We start from the raw sequence: 17446 nt of genomic DNA, 5'->3' as shown, positions 1-17446 counted from the left end.
ATTCGGGCAGGTAGCGTTTTCCTGGCATCCGCCAAACCCAGATTAGTCCGTCGGACTGCCAGATGGTGAGGCGTGGTTCGTCACTCCAGAGAACGCGTTTCCACTGCTCCAGAGTCCAATGGCGGCGAGCTTTACACCACTCCAGCTGACACTTGGCATTGCGCATGGTGATCTTAGGCTTGTGTGCGGCTGCGCGGCCATTGAAATCCATTTCATGAAGGTCCCGACGAACAGTTCTTACTTGTGCTGACGTTGCTTCCAGAGGCAGTTTGGAACTCGGTAGTGAGTGTTGCAACCGAGGACAGACAATGTTTGCGCGCTTCAGCACTCGGAGGTCCCATTCAGTAAGTTTGTGGGTCTACCGCTTATCGGCTGAGCCGTTGTTGCTTCTAGACATTTCCACTTCACAATAACAGCCCTTACAGTTGACCGAGGCAGCTCTAGCAGGGCAGAAATCTGACTAACTGACTTGTTGGAAAGGTGCCATCCTATGACGGTGCCAAGTTGAAAGTCACTGAGCTCTTCAGTAAGGCCACTGTTTGTCCATAGAGATTGCATGGTTATGCGCTCGATTTTATACACCTGTCAGCAACGGGTGTGGCTGAAATAGCCGAATCCACTAATTTGAAGGGGTGTCCACATACCTTTGTATATATAGTGTATGTCAGGAGAAGTGCAGTATTATCATAAGGAGACGTATACTTGAGGAATGGAGGGAAAAAGAGAGGCAGAGGAGGTCGAAGAGAGGGAGGAAGAGGGTGAGCTTGAATCTGTTAAAAATGGCGGGGAAAAGGGAGATGGTTTGTTAAAGACGAATGGTAGAAAGTGTAAGCAGAGTGAGCTGTACACCAGATCGAAGACAGGAGGAGAAATGGAAGTGAGTGAGGGTGAAGTATCAGAGGGGGTAGGTGTGGTGACGTTCTCGCAGCCCGAGGCTTGCACCGAGGGTCAGGATATTCTGTGACGGTAGGAGTGACATTTTTTTTTAAAGTGGACCCTTGCCTTTTGGCTGATACATTTGTGGTTTCAGGGTGGGGGAAAACAGAATTGGGTGCTGTGGAATTGGTGAAGGTAACCAGAAGTGGTCTGGTGATAATTGTTTGTGTTACTGCTGGTCAGAGGGAGCAGGTGCTCCACGTTAAACGAATGGGGACAAGAAATGTGAATTGTTTTGCTCTCAAGAAAAGGGTGCCATTGAAAGGAGTGATTACTGGGGTTGGTGATGCTCGTCGTTTGGTGCGACACAGACCGAGTGTCGTGAGTGGTGAAACAGAAGCGTTGTTGTCTGTTCTTTTAAGTTTTGATGTTGAGTCTTAGCCCGACAAAGTGATGTTAGGATATACATTTACATTTACATAATTTAGCAGATGCTCTTATCCAGAGCGACTTACAAATTGGTGCATCTAATTTGTTAATTTTTAGAGTATATTTTAAATTTTCATTAGTTTTATATATATATATATATATATATATATATATATATATAATTTATTTTTATTTTTATATTTATTATAATTAGATAGAATGAAGGATTAGAAGGATTACTATTATACTATCCCAGGTATTCCTTAAAGAGGTAGGGTTTCAAGTCTCTTCAGAAGATGGTCAGTGACTCCGCTGTCCTGGCGTCTTGAGGTCACTGCTTTGATGTTAGCGGAGAATGACAGGGTGTTGTCCAGGGTCACGCCAAGGTTCTTTGCACTCTGTGAGGAGGACACAATGGAGTTGTCAACCGTGATGGCGAGATCATGGAGCGGGCAGTCCTTCCCCGGGAGGAAGAGCAGCTCCGTCTTGCCGAGGTTCAGCTTGAGGTGATGATCCGACATCCACACTGATATGTCTGCCAGACATGCAGAGATGCGATTCGCCACCTGGTTATCAGAAGGGGGAAAGGAGAAGATTAATTGTGTGTCGTCTGCGTAGCAATGATAGGAGAGACCATGTGAGGATATGACAGAGCCAAGTGACTTGGTATATAGAGAGAATAGGAGAGGGCCTAGAACTGAGCCCTGGGGGACACCAGTGGTGAGAGCACGTGGTGCGGAGACAGATTCTCGCCACGCCACTTGGTAGGAGCGACCGGTCAGGTAGGACGCAATCCAAGAGTGAGCCGCGCCGGAGATGCCCAACTCGGAGAGGGTGGAGAGGAGGATCTGATGGTTCACAGTCTCCGTGACACAGAGAAGAGCAGTCTCAGTTGAATGACCAGTCTTGAAACCTGACTGGTTTGGATCAAGAAGGTCATTCTGAGAGAGATAGCAGGAGAGTTGGCTATAGACGGCACGCTCAAGAGTTTGAGAGAAAAGAAAGAAGGGATACTGGTCTGTAGTTGTTGACATCGGAGGGATCGAGTGTAGGTTTTTTGAGGAGGGGAGCAACTCTCGCTTTCTTGAAGATGGAAGGGACATAGCCAGCGGACAAGGATGAGTTGATGAGCGAGGTGAGGTAAGGGAGAAGGTCTCCGGAAATGGTCTGGAGAAGAGAGGAGGGGATAGGGTCAAGCGGGCAGGTTGTTGGGCGGCTGGCCGTCACAAGTCGCAAGATTTCATCTGGAGAGAGAGGGGAGAAAGAAGTCAAAGCATAGGGTAGGGCAGTGAGAGCAGGACCAGCGGTGTCATTTGACTTAATAAATGAGGATCGGATGTCGTCAACCTTCTTTTCAAAATGGTTGACAAAGTCATCCACAGAGAGGGAGGAGGGAGGGGGAGGAGGAGGAGGAATCAGCAGGGAGGAGAAGGTGGCAAAGAGCTTCCTAGGTTTAGAGGCAGAGGCTTGAAATTTAGAGTGGTAGAAAGTGGCTTTAGCAGCAGAAACAGAGGAAGATGTAGAGAGGAGGGAGTGAAAAGATGACAGGTCCGCAGGGAGTCTAGTTTTCCTCCATTTCTGCTCGGCTGCCCGGAGCCCTGTTCTGTGAGCTCGCAATGAGTCGTCAAGCCACGGAGCAGGAGGGGAGGACCGAGCCGGCCGGGAGGATAGGGGACATAGAGAGTCAAAAGATTCAGAAAAGGAGGAGAGGAGGGTTGAGGAGGCAGAATCCGGAGAATGGAGGGAGAAGAATTTAGCAGAGGGAAGAGATGATAGGATGGAAGAGGAGAGAGTAGCGGGAGAGAGAGAGCGAAGGTTGCGACGGCACATTACCATCTGAGTAGGGGCAGAGTGAGTAATGTTGGAGGAGAGCGAGAGAGAAAAGGATACAAAGTAGTGGTCGGAGACTTGAAGGGGAGTTGCAGTGAGATTAGTAGAAGAACAGCATCTAGTAAAGATGAGGTCAAGCGTATTGCCTGCCTTGTGAGTAGGGGGGGACGGTGAGAGGGTGAGGTCAAAAGAGGAAAGGAGTGGAAAGAAGGAGGCAGAGAGAAATTAGTCAAAGGCAGACGTAGGGAGGTTAAAGTCACCCAGAACTGTGAGGGGTGATCCATCCTCAGGAAAGGAACTTATCAAGGCGTCAAGCTCATTAATGAACTCTCCAAGGGAACCTGGAGGGCGATAAATGATAAGGATGTTAAGCTTGAATGGGCTAGTGACTGTGACAGCATGGAATTCAAATGAGGAGATTGACAGATGGTCAGGGGGAAAAGAGGGAGAGATGAGGATTCCTGTGCCACTGCCGCGCTGACCAGATGCTCTCGGGGTATGCGAGAACACATGATCAAACGAGGAAAGAGCAGTAGGAGTAGCAGTGTTTTCTGTGGTAATCCATGTTTCCGTCAACGCCAAGAAGTCGAGGGACTGGAGGGTAGCATAGGCTGAGATTAACTCTGCCTTGTTGGCCACAGAACGGCAGTTCCAGAGGCTGCCGGAGACCTGGAACTCCACGTGGGTCGTGCGTGCAGGGACCACCAGATTAGAGTGGCAGCAGCCACGTGGTGTGAAGCATTTGTATGGCCTGTGCAGAGAGTAGAGAACAGGGATAGACAGACACATAGTTGACAGGCTACAGAAAAGGCTACAATAATGCAAAGGAGATCAGAATGAAATTAACTAAACATCTGGGAAAGCGAGAGAGCGGGGCCTCCCTCACTTACGTTTCACTGAAACACTCAAATATAACTCTCCCAACTTCCACTTTAGAAATTATAATTGTTGTAAACTATAGCGGTTCAATGTTTTCTAGGAATAGACTCTAACTTAGTTTATTCAGCTAGCTAACTTGGTACAGTATTCTTCCGTGAAAACCGCCCAGGGCACCGTGTCCTATGACGCCATAGCTAACTAGCATGCTAGCTTCCAATAACACGGTTTAGCACCAATACTCGGTTACAACAAACTACCAATAGTGTGTTAACACGCTAAACAGATCATTTGTGTCCATGTCTAACGTTGTGTAATGTTTTGGGGTTAATTTTGACAGTTTGAGTGAGTACGTTGTCAACTTATTCAGCCAGTTAGTTAGCTAGCTAGAATAGTTAGCATATTAGCTAGCCATTGCTCTTTGTCAACGAACCAACCCCTCCTCCCATGGTATGAAACACACAGAGAGAGCCAAGCTAACATTAACTAGTCACCCATGTCTTGAATTCCTTTTGAATGACTCTGGTTACCAGTATGTAAATAAATGTAGGTTATAACTTACCCTTAGTAGCTACTGTTAGCTAGTTAAGTGTAAAGCTAGCTACTGAAGCGATTTAGCCAGTTCGCGTCTGTCCCAACGGAGAGAAAGCGTCTCCAAACATTACAGCTAGGTCGTTCCAGCTATTGTTTAGTTAGTTATCCAGGTAGCAACAAACTAGCTACATTTCGAGTACAGTAGCTACTAACTACCTAACGTTAACGCTTCAGATAATGAGGTTAGAAAAACAGCTGAATGGTAGGTAGCTAGCTGGCATAATTACAGGTACTCTTAAGCGTGAAATAACATTGGAAACAACTATCCACAGTTGCTAATAGTTACCAGTAGCTACCCGCTAGCTAGCTAGCTTTATTGTTCCAGGTAGTGGGTTAGCTAGCCTCGTGCTTCACCGGGCTCAGCCGAATACAATACTTACCTACAATAACTACCTAGATAAACTACCTACAATACCTAACTACAATACCTACCTACAATCTAAATACATGGTTTAAGCTTTACTCAACACCATATAAAGAAGAAGCCAAGCTTACCTTTCGCTTAGAGAAACACAACGTCACCCCATCACCACCTGTTGCCACTGTATTACAAATGGATTTCCCAAATTAATCTCCTTGTCCAAAAAACGCAGTCCAATAAGAAATGCATTATTGGACCGATCCTTGCCTTCTACTACAAGTTTTGCTCGTTTTGTTCCATTCTTTGATTTCACTATTTTCCATTCATAATCACACACTTCATTTGCCGCACTTTCAGATTCAAGCACAGTCGCCATTTCCTCTCTCGACACGATGTCCAACTCCCTCCTCTGACATACACTGTCAACTGTGGGACCTTATATAGATAGGTGTGTACCTTTCCAAATCATGTCCAATCAATTGAATTTACCACAGGTGGACTCCAATCAAGTTGTAGAAAGATCTCAAGGATGATCAATGGAAACAGGATGCACCTGAGCTCAATTTCGAGTTTCATATCAAAGGGTCTGAATACTTATGTAAATAAGGTATTTCTGTTTTTTATTTTTAACTCATTTGCAAAAATGTCTAACCTGATTTCACTTTGTCATTATGGGGTATTGTGTGTAAACTGATTAGGATTGCTTTTATTTAATGAATTTTAGAATAAGGCTGTAATGTAACAACATTTGGAAAAATTAAAGTGGTCTGAATACTTTCCGAATGCACTGTATAAGTTATCCTGAATGAGCTTTTGTGCCGAATACATTACGTTGTTACAGGTGTCAAGCTTAGGGGCATGTGGCAGCAGTGTGTAGGAGGGAGGTTCCTAGGTGTGAGAAGTGTGCAGAAGGGCATGAGACAAACGAATGTGTAGCATTGGGGAAAGTAGTGGAATGTGTTAATTGTAGGGGTGCCCATGGGGCTGGGGATCAGAAATGTCCGGTACGAGAGAGGCAGGTTGAGGTTTCCAGGGTTAGAGTAGTGCTGAGGCAGTGAAGAAAGTAGAGGAAGATTGGTCAAGGGGAGGGCTCCTGAGAGGATTGGTGGGAGTAGTATATATATATATATATATATATATATATATATATAGTAGTATATGTTCCAGTACAAAGGGATAGGCCAACAAGTGATATATGCTTCAGTAAGATTGGATTTTTTGTGTTTTATGGCAATGGTTATTAACAGTACTGCAGGGATGGAATGTAAGTTGCAGAAAATTGAGGGTGTGGTGCCAGCTGCTGAGAGGTATTTTGGGTGTACGAGATTTGACATCAGAAGAGTTACAGGATGTGTTGAGTGGTGGTGTGCCGTCCTTTCAGGCTGTTGGCCTGAGGTAGGACTAGATAGATTTAAATAGTGGTGGGTTTTTTGTGAGTGTAGGGTGAGATGGTAGGGTATTTGTTGATGTATTTCTTATTTTCAAGCTAAGTATAAGGGAAATATACTCCAGTCTAGTAGGTGGCGGTAATGCAACATTTATTGGATGCGAACTGCCGTTAAACCTCATCGAAAAATAAGTATTTTGGGGCAGAGGTTAACATGGTGGTAAGAGGCTAGACCTGCTATCTCTTTACATTACATTTTACATATTTAGCAGATGCTCTTATCCAGAGCAACTTACAGTTAGTGAGTGCATACATTTTTCATACTGGCCCCCGTGGGAATCAAACCCACAACCCTGGCATTGCAAGCACCATGCTCTACCAACTGAGCTACTGGATTAACTTGCAAGGTTGAAGTGTTACTTGTTTCTATAACCTTTTTAGCATATTCTATCCTCTTTGTCATCCCATCAGTTTTGAATAAATATGTATACATTTTTGATAACAACGTCTAGTTGCATTTTGAATTTATGTGTTTGGAGTGAGTGCCAGCTCCGTCACAAATGTAGATGGGAGAGTTTGTTTGATAGGGTCCGAGAGGTTGGCCGGGGATAGGGTTTGGGTGGTATTAGTAAGGTTTGTAGGGCTTTATTTTATTATAAATACAGGGTTAAGTAACAGAATATAGTGATAGAGAGGTCGTGACCGGCCTCACATTCCAGTACGTTGTAGTGTATGCACCGTTCAGTTGGTTACGATCCACTAGTACAAATCTAAAGAAGAAGAATCAGCTCGCGAGCTACTTCCTCATACAGAAGCCAATAGGAACTTAGTAAATGGGCACGAGGCAACTCCTGACTGACGTTCAACGTGTGGTTTACTGTCTGTTGTTGCAGAACGCAAGTAAGTTGTTTCAAGTTCTAAATTGTCCTACAAAGTTATTTTTACCCTTTCAAAACAGCATGTATCACGCATGTGAATAGTTTGATATTTAATTGCATTTGTAACGTTATGTAATGCATCTCCGTTACACACGTTTGCTGTAGATCAAAATAGTATTTGCTTGTAACAATTTTGCACGCTGAATAGCTCAAACAAAACAGTATGATCCTAGCTATAGGATTAACTTGCAAATGAATAACAAAGTAGAATAGATAAGTATGTTTTTAACAGCGAGGAAATGTCATTGTAAAAAAGAGATGAGGTTGACGTGCCTTAAATTCTTGTCAAACCTAGCACAATATTGGACTAAATGAGCCTAACGTTACTCCTTTGTCCAAGGACCTTACCTCTGTTTAAAGATGCACTATGCAGAAATCGCTCAGCCATTTCCTGGTTGCTAAAATCTAATCGTTCGCCTAATTTCAGTTCATGTAACAAAACAAGCAAGTTCATTGTACCATCTAAACCGCTGTAAAATGTCGTTTTCATCACCAAAAATATTGTATTTTCAGCTGTTTGAAGAATGTAAGAACGGGAAGCATATAAATGGCTCACATAGAACAGATCTACTGCTTCTTAGACTTACTTTCATTGATAATGACAGATCTATAACAAACATTTCTTTGGGAATTTGGTCGGGTCACCCAAAAGGTTACATATTACAGCTTTAATAGTAGAACCGCCATTGGCCAACGGCCACTGATGTTGTAAATCAAACAAATCTGCCCAACAAAAGCTATGTACGGCTCCTTCCCGGACTTTCCTAAATGTATTTTACGGTGCTCGTTTGTACGAATTTTGAAATCACAAGTATTTAATCCCTTTTTTACCAGTTTTGTATTTTGTATTTTTTTCACCTGTTCCCAACTTAACCCGCCAAGACCATGTGCTTTAGGACGTTGGTACCCATCCAGGCGGTAATACGTCTCGCTCTCTTCACCGAATGAATGAAAAATGGATGAATAGGCGATAATTATGCACCTTACTTCACAATTACATTTTAATTAGGCCTAACTGAATGATAAGGAGGGTGAAGAAGTTGATTTAATTTAGAAAGACAATAGTGTAATGATGAGTTTGTGTTATGCCTATTTATCAGCAGCAAATAATTTGATCGCGCTCCTTGGGGGTTGATACCATTCTCTTTTACGTTTTACTTTGTAAAAATAAGCTGTTACAGGACTGTTTCATTTACTGTAACTCTATTACTAATCAAATGTATTGTAAGGGAAACAAAAACATGCTATGTGTTGCAGTAGGCCTTTAGAATACTGCAAAACATATCCTTGACTCTATCCAAGTTGAAACAAACGATGCCAGTCAGCCTGCACAGCCAGCCCATCGAAACTATACCAAAACTAATTTCACACATAATAAGAGTTAGCCTATAGACAAAATTAAATTGACAATAATCTGATGAGTGACATTATTAGGCTATCAGTTATCAAATTGTACATGAGATGGGCGCATCTTGTTATTAACAGATGCAGGAAAAGGAACATAATTTTATCAAATCCTCCTTCAGTCACATGCAGGTAAAACATTTTGATTTCTCTATAGTATCAGAAAGAGCATATTCTGCAGAGGAGCTCTGCTCCTATTGGTTTACCCCGCTGCCTAGGCAGCGAACAGCCTGAGACAAAATTATGCACACACCTGCAGCCAATAGGAGTACAGGTGTCCCTATAAGAGGGGACGCTTCCCCTCAATCAGCCTCCCGAGATATTTATCTTCAGCGAGACTAGAGAGGGTCGGCAGGGCCTTAAGTCCTATGGGGCTCCGCTCCACTCATAGAACTGGAGTTACACTCCGGTAACTATCGTTCTATATCGTGGTCCTCTGTAGCTCAGCTGGTAGAGCACGGCGCTTGTAACGCTAAGGTAGTGGGTTCGATACCCGGGACCACCCATACACAAACATGTATGCACGCATGACTGTAAGTCGCTTTGGATAAAAGTGTCTGCTAAATGGCATATTATTATATTATAATTATAATTATTATAATATCGTGGAGCTCCGCCCCATAGGGGAGCTCTGCTCCTATTGGTTTAAGGCGGAGCGCAACGCTCCAAAATGTACTCCCTGCCGAGCCCAACACTTCCCATCGAAATGAAAAGGTCAGGCCTAGCAATGGCTGCAACCAAGTCCCGCAGTACTGTAACACACTGTGTCACAATATACTGCGTCATCGGTTCAAATCCGCCCTACCTAGTCCAATGGCATCACCAATGTCTAGTGGGCAGATCAACAGAATACGGGCCATACTAATATGTACTAGCAGATAGATGGTACCTCAATATCCTGTTACAACAATACCGACCACTAATGGAATGACACGTGTCACTCTACATTGTGTACACCGTAGCCCGTCCCACTAAATCAATGATTAGTGGGCAGATCCCAGAACATGATTCATACTAATCTGAACAAGCAGATAGATGACGTCACATTCCGTCAAAATTGTCATGACCGGTCTAATAGTACCGTAACCAAGGTTACTACTATTATCTCTCATCATTCCGCCTCAACACAGTTATTCACTGGTGGGCAGATCAATACATGCCTTCTACTGTACTGAACATGTCAGTCAGGAGTCATGCTAGGATATGTCCTTCTATCAGAAGCGGACCTGAAAGAGACCTGTTTCCTCGGTCCTGCATTCCTCTCTCTTAGCTCAAGTCCTCCCCTCAGCCACGCTGAGTACAGACTGAACCAAAGAGTTAGAAGACATATCCAAGAGATAGAAACTGATAAATGGAGACGGTGACGACCATGACACCGCTGCACAGATATCCTCTACCCCTGTTCCTCTGAAAAGGGCAGTAGAAGCCGCTAGTCCACGAGTGGAGTGGGCTCTTATACCCTGAGGTAATTGTCGCCCCGCTGCCTCATAAGCTGTCTCAATGCCTTCGCAAAGCCAATGAGACAAACGCTGTTTCAAAAGTGGTCTACCTAGTGCAGCCGCACCGTGACACACAAACAGCTGAGGCGATGACCTAATCGCTGCTGTGCGCTCAACGTAACACGCCAAAGCGCGCACTGGGCACAGGCGATGGAGCCTTTCCTCTCTCCTCTCCCCATGGGGAGGGGGAGAAAAAGCCCACAGCTCCACGGTCTGTGATCTATATGAGCTCTTAATAACCTTCGGCACAAATGCCGGGTTAGGACGTAACACCGCTCTGCTCAAATCGCCATTAATGGCAAGGCAGTCGGGTCTCGTCGAAAGAGCACACAAATCACTGACACGCTTAGCAGTAGTCTAAGCGAGCAACAGTGCCGTCTTCATAGACAGCATCTTGAGTGGTATTTGATTCAATGGCTCAAATGGCGACTCGCAGAGCGCTTCGAGTACCAAAGTCAAATCCCACTGAGGAAGCGTGGCTCTAGGCATTGGCCTAAGCCGCCGCGTTCCTAGTAAGAAACGTTTCACTAGAGGGTGGCTGAAGACAGTGTCTCTGCCAAACCCCTCGTGACAAGCTGAAATCGCCGCTGCAAACACCTTAATGGTGGCGGGCGATCGCTGCTTATCAAACATAAACTGCAGGAACGAGAGTACACTCTCAACCTGACAGTTCATGGGGTCTACATTCTCTGTGACACACCACTGTGAAAATACGTTCCATTTACACCCCTGGAAGTGGAACCGGCACGTGAACCCTGTATGGTCCTGATTACTGAATAAGATAACCCACGGCGCTCTAGCCTGTCCCTCTCAGGAGCCAAGCCTTCAGTGGTTGGCCGATTATGGGCAATCGCCCTATCGAGCCCTCCGCCTGAGACAACGCATCCCGTCTGTGGAATTGGCCAAGGTGCCGCAATCAACATCTGACTCATCTCCGCAAACCATGGAGCCCCTGGGCGATCGGGGGCCACCAATATTATTGACAGCCCGCCTGATCTCACCCTGGCTAACAGTGGGAGAATGCAGGACAGCGGTGGGAATGCATACAGGAGAACTCTCGGCCACGGTCGGTGCGCAAACGCATCCCTTCCCAGTGGCAGTTCGTCCTGTTCCCTCAGAGAGAACCATAGAGGACAATGCGCGAATAAGTCCACCTCGGCTCTCCCGAACTGTTCCCAAATTTGGAGAACAATGTCCTGGTGCAGACGCCACTCGTCATCTCGAGGACCCCCTCGAGACATGTGGTCTGCCCCCACATTCAAGTAGCCCGGAATGTGTGCTGCTCTCAACGAGCGAAGGTGCTTGTGAGCCCACAGCCACAATTCCTCCACCGACCAGGCAGGAGACCTGACTCCTCCCTGGCGATTTATGTAGGCTACTGTGGTCCGGTTGTCTGACCAGACCAACACATCGCGACCCCGAAGGGTAGACGCGAAGTGGGTCAGAACCAGTCGAACCGTTTCCAACTCCAAGAGGTTGATGTGGCGACTCGAAAGAGGCCACACCCCTCCTATCGCTTGGGTCTGACATGTCCCTCCCCATCCAGTCAGAGAGGCATCTGTAAACACTGGAATGTAGGAGGACACTTTGCCTATCGGGACTCCGTGTGTGAGAATGCGCATGTCTCTCCAATAGTTCAGATCTGCACTGAGCGAGAGGGGAACCACCACCAACCGATGACGTTGACGCACTGGATCTAGTCTTAGTTGGGCGAACCATCGCTGCATCCTGCGCATGCGCAGAAGTCCCAGCTGGACCACGAAATGGGCTGACGACATGTCGACCTCGTCGCCGCGCCATCTCCTATTTTCTCCCCCACGTCCTGTCATGTACATCGTCTCTTCTGGCTACCCTTGGGTTGCCAGGTCGACGTTCTGACGACTTCCCTCGACGGCGGTATCACAGGGGGCTCAGGTGCTGCTGGGGGGGGCGGGGCCCTGCTCTCCCTGCTAATGGCAGGTGTCTGGCCAGCTGTTTCCTCTCCTCATCTAGTTTGGAGAAACGCTCCGTTGCTTCCTTAACGGCTACTCCGAAGAGTCCGTCGTTAGAGAAGGGGGCGTTCAAGAGCGACGCTCTATCGGCTTCCTTCATAGTCGTCAATGACAACCACAGGTGTCGTTCCACAGCCACCGAAGTGGCCGTGGACCTCCCCGCACAGACAGCCAGCGCTTGCGTCAGGTGGAGAATAGCGCCAGAAATCCTGGCCGCCTCTTCCACTTCCTCCCTGCCGAGCTCAGTCTTACCCGTCGTTAGACCGGACAGAGAGGCCGCTAGGAGGGCAATGTTATTGGCTGCTTCTACAGCCTGGGCTCCCAACGTAAAGGACTTCTCTACCAGCCGTGCTGTGAGTCGGTCCTTTTGGGTTGGCAGAGTGGCCTTCTTGGAAGAGGGCCAGGGACTCGAACCCGGCACGAGATACGCCGCTAGGGCGCTCTCCAGCCTGGGGATTCCCTCCGTAAGCCTTGTTGCCTTCCCTCCACTCTGGTAAATGGGAGATACGCCTTGGCCGGCGAATGCGCCGCCATAGGCGCCTCCCATGAGCCCTCCACGTATTTAGCCAATGAGGGCATTGCTGGAGCCAGAGGCTCAGCCGCCCTTCTTGGTCTGGAATATGGGCCGCCCTCCATCATATCCACTTCCGGTACGGCAGGAATGGGGGGCAGTGCTATTTCTAGCCGTTTAGCAGCCCTCGCAATGAGCCCAGGGAAGTCTGAGCGCAGAGAGGCTGCTGCGAAGGACAGGGCTTCTGATCTCTCAGAGCCTGTGTCTTCATCGCCCAGGGAAGAGTAAGACCTCTCACTCTCCAAAGGAAAGGGGGTCTTGAAATTCTGGGTCCTGAAACTGGACTGTTCCAGTTTATAGAATCTCCTCCCCATCATCCCTGTCATCCCCAGAGTCAGCGTCTCCAGATGACACCTCAGAAGCTGAGGCCAAAACTGAGAGCACGTCCTCTAGGGGAATATCCACCCTAAAAAATGCGCGCCGCTGCTTCCTCTCCTTCAAAGCAAGGAGGGCGCAGCTGGCGCATTTAGGGGGAACGCTGACGCCATCCTTGGCGTGCTGTGCACCCAAACACACGAAACATAAGTCGTGGGGGTCCGCAGCCGTCAAGGAGGCACAGCGGCATTGAGCTCTGAAAATAGCTTTTGGGGGTGGAAAATCTCCTGGTGTGCTCATTTAGGACGACGTCGATGAACTGGAAAATCGATGGCGTTTTCTTCGTCCTGAGTCTTCTCTTCGTCTCTTCTTGGCTTCTTCAGTCTAGTCCAGTCACTGAAGATAAAGGGAGGCTGATTGAGGGGAGGCATCCCCTCTTATAGGGACACCTGTACTCCTATTGGCTGCAGGTGTGTGCATAATTTTGTCTCAGGCTGTTCGCTGCCTAGGCAGCGGGGTAAACCAATAGGAGCAGAGCTCCCCTATGGGGCGGAGCTCCACGATATAGAATATAAACGTACATTTAAAATATGCTACAATGGATGAATGGGCGATATAAACTGATAATGGTGCATGTGACTTCAATGAACTGAATGATGAGGAGGGTGATTGAATTTGATTGATCTGAATGATGAGGGTGAAGAGGATGATTGAATTTAGAACAATAGTGTAATGATGATGATGAATTGTGGGCGGTCTAATTATTTTATTATGAAAGGCTGGAAATTGTGTATAATTTCCCCACGGAAAGTCAAAGCAGACACTGAGTACAACATACAATGTGTGTACAATGGCAAGCCGAACCAAACAAATGGATGCACTGACAGATTTGCAAATGCTGCAGAATTTAGATGAGTCGGATGGAGGATCAGATATTGAGCTTGAAATCGTTGCTGATGAAGAGTCTTCCTCTGATTCTGATGTTGACTTCGAGCCTCAGCCTCCGATGCCTGACCCTCGCAGCAAAACCAGAACAGAGCCAACTGAGATGGTGATCCCAACTGCCACGGTGAGACAGGAGTCTGGGAGGGATGGCACAGTTTGGGTAGAAAAGAGTGACGTGTTTAAGTGACATGCAGATGTTGCAGCACATCAGAGATTGTACTGTTGCTCATGCGCACAGAAAAGGAAACAGTACGTGGGACATGTCTATGGATGAACTCTAAGCATTTATTGCACTCTTGTATGTGCTTGGGGCATACGGCGGAAAGAGCATGAATGTGGAGTCATTTTGGTCTGTTAGGTATGGGGTGGACTTTTTCCGGGAGACCATGCCACACAACCGCTTCAGAGAGATTATGCGACACCTGCAGCAGGTACACACGAAACATGGCCCATGAAAACTGTGTGCAGTGCAACCGATTTTATTTGTGGGGCTTGCTCACACAAAGCCCCGAAGCTGTGTGCTGACTGTAGACCCGAAGTATAAAGAGAACACTAGATTGATTAATGCATAAAGGCACGCAAGGGCACAATAGTGTCCAATACAATCAACAAATGACTTTTTTTATATCTTGACATGAATATATTTCCACTAATATTTATTTATACAATTCATCCTTTACAATTGTTCATGCACTAGTGCTTTTATTTAGGAATACAGCAAATAATTTAACCTGTGCACCTGGCTGGTTATATTATTATTATTATTATTATTATTATACAGTACCAGTCAAAAGTTTGGACACCTACTCATTCAAGGGTTTTTCTTTATTTTTACTATTTTCTACATTGTAGAATAATAGTGAAGACATCAAAACTATGAAATAACACATATGGAATCATGTAGTAACCAGCTTTGCACACTCTTGGCATTCTCTCAACCAGCATCATGAGGAATGCTTTTCCAATAGTCTTGAAGGAGTTCCCACATGCTGAGCACTTGTTGGCTGCTTTTCCTTCACTCTGCGGTCCAACTCATCCCAAACCATCTCAATTGGGTTGAGGTCGGGTGATTGTGGAGGCCAGGTCATCTGATGCAGCACTCCATCACTCTCCTTCTTGGTCAAATAGCCCTTACACAGCCTGGAGGTGTGTTTTGGGTCATTGCCCTGTTGAAAATGAAATGATAGTCCCACTAAGCGCAAACCAGATGGGATGGCGTATCGCTGCAGAATGCTGCGGTAGCCATGCTGGTTAAGTGTGCCTTGAATTCTAAATGAATCACTGACCGTGTGTCACGGAGACCGCCGAGGCTGCTCCTCCTCCTTGCGCGGGCAGGCTTCGGCGTTCGTCGTCCCCGGAGTACTAGCTACTACCGCTTGATGTTTTCGATGTTTGTTTGGTTATGTCTAGTTGGTGCACCTGTCTCGTATTCTGTCTTGATTATGTCTCCTATAAGTTCCCCTGTGTTAGGTTTGCATTTTGTGTGTTATTGTCGCCTGTCTTGGATGTATAGGTTCTGTGACCTTGGCTTTTGTGGGTTTTACGCACTCGCGTATTTTGTTACGCCTCTTGTGTTTTTGGAGGCTGTTATTTTGTGTGTACCTTGTGAGGTATTAGTAAAGTCGTCTTGACTATTCCTCTGTGTCCTGCGCTTGACTCCACCACCGCATCCACATCAGAACCTTGACACCGTGTCACCAGCAAAGCACTATCACACCTCCTCCTCCATGGTTCACTTTGGGAACCACACATGCGTTGCAAGCGCCATGCTCTACCAACTGAGGTACACGGGGCCCATATGTGTTATTTCATAGTTTTGATGTCTTCACTACTATTCTATAATGTAGAAAATAGTAAAAATAAAGAAAAACCCTTGAATGAGTAGGTGTGTCCAAACTTTTGACTGGTACTGTGTGTATGTATGTATGTGTGTGTGTGGGGGTGTGTTATTGAGCCAGCCCTTATTGAGCCAGCCCTTCACTGATAAAATCAGTCTTTGATTATGGCATAGTGTGACTTCATCATAAACATGGATGATACTTTGGTGGCCTTATTTCAACCTGTAGTGACACGTACCTGCTGCAAACAGTTATCTGATACACATTGTGCGTACATACTGTAGGACCCAAGTTTGAGACCCCTTGCCCCATGTCAGGTAGCCTATAGCTGCAGCAGGCACTTTCATATTCCAGACACAGATGTCCTGTCCAGACAGTATCATGTTACTTTTAATGCCACGCTACCGGAAATCATTCCTTTTCAACGGAAGAAAGAGACATGAGGAGACATTTGGTGATTTAACCGTTGCCGACTAGAGGCCTCACAACCAATGTTCCCTCTAAGCTGCGCAGCTCCCCTGGGACTGCCACGCAGAATAAATATCAGCCTTCACAGAGAAGCAAGATATGTTACTCCACTCAACTTTCTAGAGTTTTTCACCCCTTAGTTAACACTCAACATTTCCCTTTACTGTGGGAATGTTAACCACTTTCAATGCAACATACAGAAACAAAACAAAATATGCAAGAGATTTTGTCGTAGGCAGAATTCATCGGAGTAGGATTCTATTGCATTGACACTCAACTCTGTCCGTACTCTACACAGACTGGTGCGGCATAACCAATCAGAGCTGCTGTAGGCCTATATGCAGATAGACCATTGCCATATATAGATCCGTTCCGTTGACTTTGAACTGGACTGTGTTTACAGCATGAGTGGTCGTATGTAGACGGGCTTGTTTTGAGATCAAAGCGAGAGCTGCATGTAGCGACTTGTGCACATTTGTTCATATCCTTTGATAGTTAGTGAGTTATTATCCCAGTTTATAGATACTTTTTAGTCAGCAATGGGGGAGTGATTGCTTCCTACAAGAGCACAAAACGTTTACATTTCTAGACATCTTTGAAAAGCAAGTTGGGTAAAGAGCTTTTTTTGTCTTTAAAGGGAATAAGCCAAGTAGCCAATAGGCAGAGGGTAGCATAATTTTTCTGATTCTCTGTAATAATGGTATGGGAATAATAATGCATTTTATTTTGTAAAGTGGTTTCTTGCATCAAACAACACAACATTTTCAGTCACCTCCTTGTCTGAAGGACAAGTGGATGAACAGGTTAATGTCAAGTCCCGTATGTTTTTTTCAAATGTCTCATGGAATGTAGGTCTACATTGAACACCACACATTGGCTGCTACTGTAGGCTGAATGATAGAACATCTATTTCCATGTTAGTGTTATGGGATGCATTTACTCCATTGTTTTTGATGGTAGGCCACTCTGGTAGGCCTACATTATGATCAAATAGCCACAGTAGCCTACTTGACCACTGTCTGAAACTGTAACTTAAAGCGGGTACAGCCGCAGAGTTCACAGTAAACGTGCACTGGAAGTTGCACAGAATTTTCACAACGTTCAAGTTTGCGCTCAGCAGACCT

General features: G+C 46.0%; 1 protein-coding gene across 1 annotated transcript in view; it reads left to right on the top strand.

Moving 5' to 3' along the window:
- The first annotated feature begins 7155 nt into the window (after positions 1–7155).
- The window catches only part of LOC121572331 (3-hydroxybutyrate dehydrogenase type 2), a 64227-nt gene continuing 53936 nt past the window's right edge, over positions 7156–17446 (top strand). The window contains exon 1 of the mRNA XM_041884397.2: positions 7156–7253. The gene's annotated coding sequence lies outside the window, so the exon portion shown is untranslated. The remainder of the gene's footprint in view (positions 7254–17446) is intronic.

Source organism: Coregonus clupeaformis, chromosome 17, assembly GCF_020615455.1.
Source record: "Coregonus clupeaformis isolate EN_2021a chromosome 17, ASM2061545v1, whole genome shotgun sequence".
NCBI classification, from domain to species: domain Eukaryota; kingdom Metazoa; phylum Chordata; class Actinopteri; order Salmoniformes; family Salmonidae; genus Coregonus; species Coregonus clupeaformis.
This window is presented reverse-complemented; position numbering and strand designations above follow the sequence as displayed.